Raw genomic sequence first — 7,270 nt, 5'->3', positions numbered from 1 at the left:
ACCTCTCGTACCTGAACAATGCTATTGTCTTTGTTTTTAATATCAGATAAAAAAAGCTTCACTAGAAGCCAAGAAATATTTCTTAATAAGCTCACCTTCAGTAACAGGCCTGGGGCTCTTTGCAATGTTCCACGCTATTTTATATGGTGCTTCTGTGATGGAATCACTCTTGCTTATTTTTCATTAAAAGTAGGCTGTCAAGAAGTTCAAAGTTCAATGTTTCCCACACTTGCCAAAATAAAGGACACCTCTTCAACTCTCTCCAAGCCACCAAAAAGGTTACAGCCTCCGGAAATATCTTCCACACCACAGTCGCCTCAAAGGCTCACAATTTTTTGCACCACTGGATTCAACCAATCACAGATCGAAAATATTCAGGAAAAAGACGAAACAGCTTCATATAACAAAGTTTATAAATAAAGTATCTGCAATTGTGAAGACTCAACCTTCAACATTTCAAGATCCTCAGCTCTCAGCCTCCACAGATATTAGTATTGTAGTGACCTCAGGGACCAGTGAGGGACATGCTTCTCAGGTGGCCGCAGATTGCCTGAGGGGGCGAGAATACCTGGAAGCTGGCTATGAAGGGGGTGTGGACAGAGCACTTTGACCACAACTCCCAGCTGCTAAAGCCAATTGGGCCGGATGCTTGGCCCATGGCAAATCTCAGATTTTGACCTTGGCCTTGGATCAATTCAGAGAGAGCCAGAGGGACACTGCAGCATGCAGGTTGCCTTTGACATATGTAGTGAGGTGGAGTCAGGCCGCATGCATAAAGTTACAAAGGGTCAAAGCAGCTGGGGGTGTGTGGTGCCATTGAAAACCTGAGTGCAGAAGAAACCAAGTGGTCCTTTTTAAGAACAGTCAACAGTAATCACCGTAAGGAGACTAATTCCATTTCTCTGTCTCTCAGACCTCCCAGGTTGTTACAGTATTATTGAGCATCCTCTAACGCTCCAACATCTGCAATCGGAGTGTTAACACAGTGTTTCGTGTGTCTGTGTGTGAGGGAGAGAATACATTTATATTTTCTCCATTTATAATTATATTTTCTATATATGTAGTTGTATTTTAAATATTCCTGTATTTTACTCAATGTATTACTTTTTCAGGTCATCAAATGAAATAAAACTCTAAGTGCTGAAAGAAAAAAATTGATATGTTGCTGCTGACGTGTACTATGTAGTTAGGCATGCCCATGGTTGCATCTGTACTGAACAAGAACAGACTTATTTTCCATATTTCCGAAACAATATAGTAGAACAACTACTGACATAGCATTTACATTGTATTAGGTATTTTAAGTACAGTAATCTAAAGATGGTTTAAATCATACAGGAGGATGTGCGTAGAGTATATGCAAATACTATGTTGTTTTATTTTATTTTACATAAGGGACTTGAGCAACAGTGGATCTTGTTGTCTGTTCTTGAACCAAACCCCCATGGATATGGAGGGCTGACTGTGCCTGTCATTTAAATCTGAAGCTGGATAGTTTTCTTAATCATAGGAGGTATGAATGAATATTCATTTGTCTGTTTACCAAAGTCTCTTAACTTAGTTCTATAGTTGTTGGTATCTAAAAGGGCATTGTGCATGAGGTAGGAACCAATTCTTGACAAGACACCATTTCCTCCAAGGACACATACATGTGCATACACATCCATACTGGACCGATTATTACAATGGTCAATCAACTCAGCACTCGTGTCATTACAATGTTGGAAGAAACTTGCAATACCTGGAGAAAACCTAGGTGAACAAGAGGAAACACCAACAACACACAGTGATCTGAACTGGGGTTCAAACCCATTTCATAGACCTCTGAGGGATCACCAATACACACTGTGTCTCTGTTCTCGCCTAGTTAAAATTACATTTCCACTGTATGAATTTACAAAAAAACTTTATTAAATAGTGTGTTTTTAACAGACACATTATGTTAAAAAACATACCACTGGCAGCATAAAGATCAACATAAAGACTCGGCAGTAGTTACAGTGCAGTCTGCAGGATCAAGTAGTAATGGCATTAACCATAATATCTAGAGGTACACAAGAGAGAGAAGATGACTTAATTAAACCTTTACATATGGGAGCCCTGTTTTCTCAGATTAGAAAGTACTTTAACAGATTTTTGTTCCTGTAAATGTTTTTTTTCTCTTGACATTTGCAGCTTGCAGCATAAGAAAGGTAAATTTTTATTCCTGAAAAGTTTACTTCATTACATAACATTCTTGGTTCATCAAAACATCCTACAAACAGCAGAAAAAAAGACCACAAAGCAGTAACTGTTCACATTCAGAAAACGAAACATTATGTTCATAAATCAGATATTGAAAAACATTCATGTACTCTATTTTTTTCTCTTTACTTTGCTAGTTAGTGCAGTTTTTATTTATGAATTCATAGAAGGAAAGAGGCATCACTGGTTAAAGTAAAACATTAAAGGCAGTGGTCAAAAGGCAGAATAATTAATATTTACAAACTAAATAAACTGGCAAAACACATATCAATCTTAATTACATTAATTGTACACGGTATACTTTTAAATTAAAATACAAAAAATAACACATAAGATGATATTACAAATAATTCTCTTTCATATTTTGGAGTGCTGTAGCTGTTTAGCATTATCAATTAATCAAAAGCAGTCACATTTATATCTAAAACAGAAAGCATATTTAGTACAGCTGATAATGAAAAAATATTAGATACAGTACAGTAAAATTACTTCTGAAAGCTTGTTTAGATGTTTTATACAACTGTGGATGCATTTTGGACTTCTAATAAAACACACTGGTGACAGGTTCAGTACTGGCAAAGGCACACGGACTGACTGGCTGATTACCCGGTCAGACTGAATCGGCCCAACATGTGCCACCTGAGTTACCTAATCATGTAAATAGCTGGAAATTCCCAGCCAAGTTTTACTAACCTATCAAATGTGGATCATTTGTGAAATGTTTGCTAAAGATTTTATTTGTTTAAAAGTCCAGCAAGAAGTGATGAAATGTTTTGTTTGGTCAAAGAGGTATATATATATATATGCCTGAATATAAACAGAGTAAAATGTTTTAACTGTTACAAATTAATGACTGCCAGACATAAAAACATGCTAAGCAGTTTCCTTTAAGAGGTCTGCTCAGCAAAAAAAAAGAAAAAAATTAATCAGGTTGTTCTTTTAATAACAGGCTGTTAAATGCAAAAAGGCAGTAGCTTAAAAAAAGTACCATGATCACACCCAACTGCACTTTTAAAATATGCAACTTACAAAGTATCTGTTATATGGGCACAATATGGCTATAACAGGATTTGAACTGTTTGGCATTGGAACAAAGCAATAAATGTTGAGGTAAGTGTTTCAGAATTTCACTTGCTGAACTCAAACTATACAAATACCTTCATGGTATCCTACTGATCAGCATAGCAGAACGGGGCCAACAATTCCATTATTATGTGGATGTTGCCCTTTAAAAATCTTTTTCTTAGTATTCATCAAAACACTGACCTATGGGATAAGGGACACCATAGAGGTTGTAAAGAGGCAAAAGATAGAGAAGTGTTAATTTAGAAAGAGGGTCCTCATCTCAAACATAAAACTGCTTAGCGTACATGCAGGTTTGCTACTCAATAGGGCATGTTTAGCTCCCTAGCAGCTGTAAATCCTAAATTATATTATTAACAGCAGGCAAAAGACAATGTGACAAAAACAAACAGTATGTTGGGTGCACAGTTAAGTCACGTATGAAATGAATTTGGCATTATATCTACCAAAAATACAACAGTCAAGTTTACAAACCTGCTCGGTACTGCCGAGGTGATTGGTAATTCATGCCAGACTAAAGCCAGGGGCTTAAATCTTGCACTGAAACTACTAAAAGAGGTTAAGTACAAGAGTAGGGATACAAATATTTATTCATACTGTTTGCAGAGATCAGTCTATTTTGCTCTCATCTCTTTATAAATAAAAGCCTATGCCATGAATGACCCAAGGTAACCTAAAAATGATCAGGACCCTTAAAATCAAAATTACTTAAGCAATCTGATATTCAAAATAGAAGCCTGAGGTAAAACTTCATTGTGATTTTAAACTACTCCTGCAGATTTTTGCAAGTAACAACTAAATGCTCTCTATTTAATGAAGGCACTGTATTAGCCACGGGATTATAGCCGAGAATTCCCAGCAAGGCATACATTTTTATTGATCAGAACCAAAAGAAATTACATTTTTTTGCTATGTAGATGTGCATCAGATCCATACCATAAATTTGCTACAAATCTATTTTAACTGATAAAGAAAACATCCTTACTGGAATGTTAGATTTGTCACTACTCTATATTAAAGTAGAAGTGATCCCATATTTTCATTAAAATATAAATTAAATACATTTTCTACAGCAGGGCAGTATAATGGTCATTGGTCAATATACAAAATATCCCCATGGTCAATGGGTAAAATAAATGCTGGTGAACAATAAATCAAAAGGTGTTCTAAGTAGTGCAGAAGTTGTTCAATTCAATGATATGGTATACAGTATTCCACACATCCTACCCAACTTCACAGTGTTGTTTGTATATCCCCTTTTTAAACCTCCACTTAAGTAGATTAACTTGTTTTTTTTCCATGAAAACTTCAGCAAGAAGAACTCAGAATAATTAGGGCTGGAAAATAATAACAAAAAAAGAATTATGTGAATCAAAAATATGAAAATAATACTTTCACATAAAGCAAACATAAACATGCTCAAAATGCACAACACGAAGGCTGGACAAAAGGACTGGAAAAATAATTAATCTACTTTCATACCACATGATAAAGAAATCTAACTTTACTCTAAGCCTGTTTAATTACCGATAACTTTCTACAGTTTCTGCTAATAAGAAATTACAATATTTATCCACCCTATTATACATTTTTGTAACAGTAAATGGGAGTGGTATGTAGTGGTAAATATTTAATAATAAAATCTTCACTCCCTCTGCAATAAATTATTACCAAATAATGTATACAAGAATCCATTTTATGCCAGACAGGTCCACAATCTCTTATTAGCAACTCTGAATCAGAAAAACTGAAAGTTTTTTTTTTTTTTTTCCTCTATGCTTCACATTGACAATTAGGAAATGTTTACCGTGACTATTTTTGATGGCAGTTTTGAAATGCAAAAAAGACTGGATGCAGCCTGCTCTAACCTGTTTCCGTGTAATATTCTTATACATATTAAGAATCACAATCATAATACTGATAATTCCAACAAATCTTGTAACTGAAAAAAAATAAAAAATTAAGTGTTCACTGGAATATTTGCTGCTACCTGCTTTTGATGATCTTCTGAAAACATTACAAAAATTAAAAACGTAGGTTTAAAGATACAGTATTTTTCCCTCAGATTGTGTTTAGTGGGATTAGGATGCAGGATGCAATCAATACATACAAATATGAAACACCACAGATGCATCTAATAGGTGCGTTTTGTTTTTTGTACACAGCAAAAACATCAATATTAAATTAGCAGTTAAAGTGTAGATATGCAAACAGCAGTGCTCTATACAATCTACTTGTTAATTTAACACTATAAGAGTGAATTTAACACGGCAAATCATGTAACTAAAGAATGAAAAGCATTTTATTTTTCACTCATGTTTAATGTCAACCTGCAACTTGTTCACTTTTGTCAGTCAGAGTTTTTCTGTTCCATTGAAACATTGTTCAATCCCTTGAACAAAGTGCAGTATGACAAAATTCCTGTCATACCCAATACAGCGTACTTGGTCACAGTCAGTCAACAACAGAATTTATTAAAATAATGTACCTGTTCCAACTTAAGGGAGGCAGAGTGGCACAGTGGTAGCGCTACTGCCTCACAGTAAGGAGACCCGGGTTCGCTTCCTGGGTCCTCCCTGTGTGGAGTTTGCATGTTCTCCCCGTGTCTGCGTGGGTTTCCTCTGGGAGCTTCGTTTTCCTCCCACAGTCCAAAGACATGCAGGTTAGGTGGATTGGCAATCCTAAATTGGCCCTAGTGTGTGCTTGGTGAGTGGATGTGTGTGTGTGTGTGTGTCCTATGGTGGGTTGGCGCCCTGCCCGAGATTGGTTCCTGCCTTGTGCCCTGTGTTGGCTAGGATTGGCTCCAGCAGACCCCCGTGACCCTGTGTTCGGATTCAGCGGGTTGGAAAATGGATGGATGGATGTTCTAACTTACATACAAATTCAACTTAAGAACAAACCTATACAGTAATCCCTCACTATATCGCGCTTCGACTTTCGCGACTTCACTCTATCGCAGATTTTATATGTAAGCATATCTAAATATATAACGCAGATTTTTCGCTACTTCGCGGGATTCTGCGGACAATGGGTCTTTTTACTTCTGATACATGCTTCCTCAGTTGGTTTGCCCAGTTGATTTCATACAAGGGACGCTATTGGCGGATGGCTGAGAAGCTACCCAATCAGAGCACGCAGTTAAGTTCCTGTGTGCTGATTGGCTCAGCGACGGAGCACAGAATTCAATTCCGCTGCGTTAACCAGGAAGTCTTGTCTCGCTCATTCAGCATCAACGTGCTCCTGCTACTGCTTCAGGGGCCGTGCCCAATCGCCAACGGAAGATGCTAACGATTTCCGAAAAGGTAAAAGTTTTGGATATGTTGAAGGAAGGGAACAGCTACACCGCTGCAGGATGCCATTACAGAATCAATGAGTTCACGATTCTTTTTTATTTAAAAAGGAGGAAAAGAACATAAGATCTATGGCCGCAGTGTCCTTTAACCAGGGCGCAAAACGAGTTGTAAGTGGATGTAATAAGGCGATAGTCTGGATGGAATCTGCTTTAGGGATCTGGATTGAAGACTGCCAGAAGAACAACAACTGCGGTGCTACACAGTCACCTGAAAAGGCTCCTTTAGAAGAGCTGTAATGCTCTCCTTTGTTGTGCAGTAAAATTAAACTCATCGTTACAGGACAAGTTGCCGTGTCATTGTTGGTGAGTAACATAATTAATTTTCTACGTACAGTACTTATTACATGTACATAGTTTAGTATCATTGTACACACATTTTACTGTATACAATTTTCTTGCATTGTACATATTTATTGCTGGTGGCTTGCCTGTCATAATGGCTGTAACATATGTGATATCGGAGACGCTCGATATCTTTAAAATAATATTTAGGTTTTACTGTATATAAACAGTGTGTTTACATACATAATTTCAGTGAATCTTACCTAATATCTAAGAGAATACAAAGGGTTTATGCTGTATAATTGTGCG

At 36.8% G+C, this 7,270-nt stretch overlaps 1 protein-coding gene across 2 annotated transcripts in view; it reads right to left on the bottom strand.

Moving 5' to 3' along the window:
* Positions 1-1,889: 1,889 nt before the first annotated feature.
* LOC114653894 (centromere protein F-like) overlaps positions 1,890-7,270 on the bottom strand; it is a 71,147-nt gene continuing 65,766 nt past the window's right edge. For both annotated transcript variants that reach the window (XM_028804451.2, XM_051930441.1), the window contains exon 16: positions 1,890-4,664. The gene's annotated coding sequence lies outside the window, so the exon portion shown is untranslated. The remainder of the gene's footprint in view (positions 4,665-7,270) is intronic.

Source organism: Erpetoichthys calabaricus, chromosome 1 (assembly GCF_900747795.2).
Source record: "Erpetoichthys calabaricus chromosome 1, fErpCal1.3, whole genome shotgun sequence".
In the NCBI taxonomy this organism is placed as follows: domain Eukaryota; kingdom Metazoa; phylum Chordata; class Cladistia; order Polypteriformes; family Polypteridae; genus Erpetoichthys; species Erpetoichthys calabaricus.
Note: the sequence above shows the minus strand (reverse complement) of the source record. Positions and strands in the feature narration are given on the sequence as shown.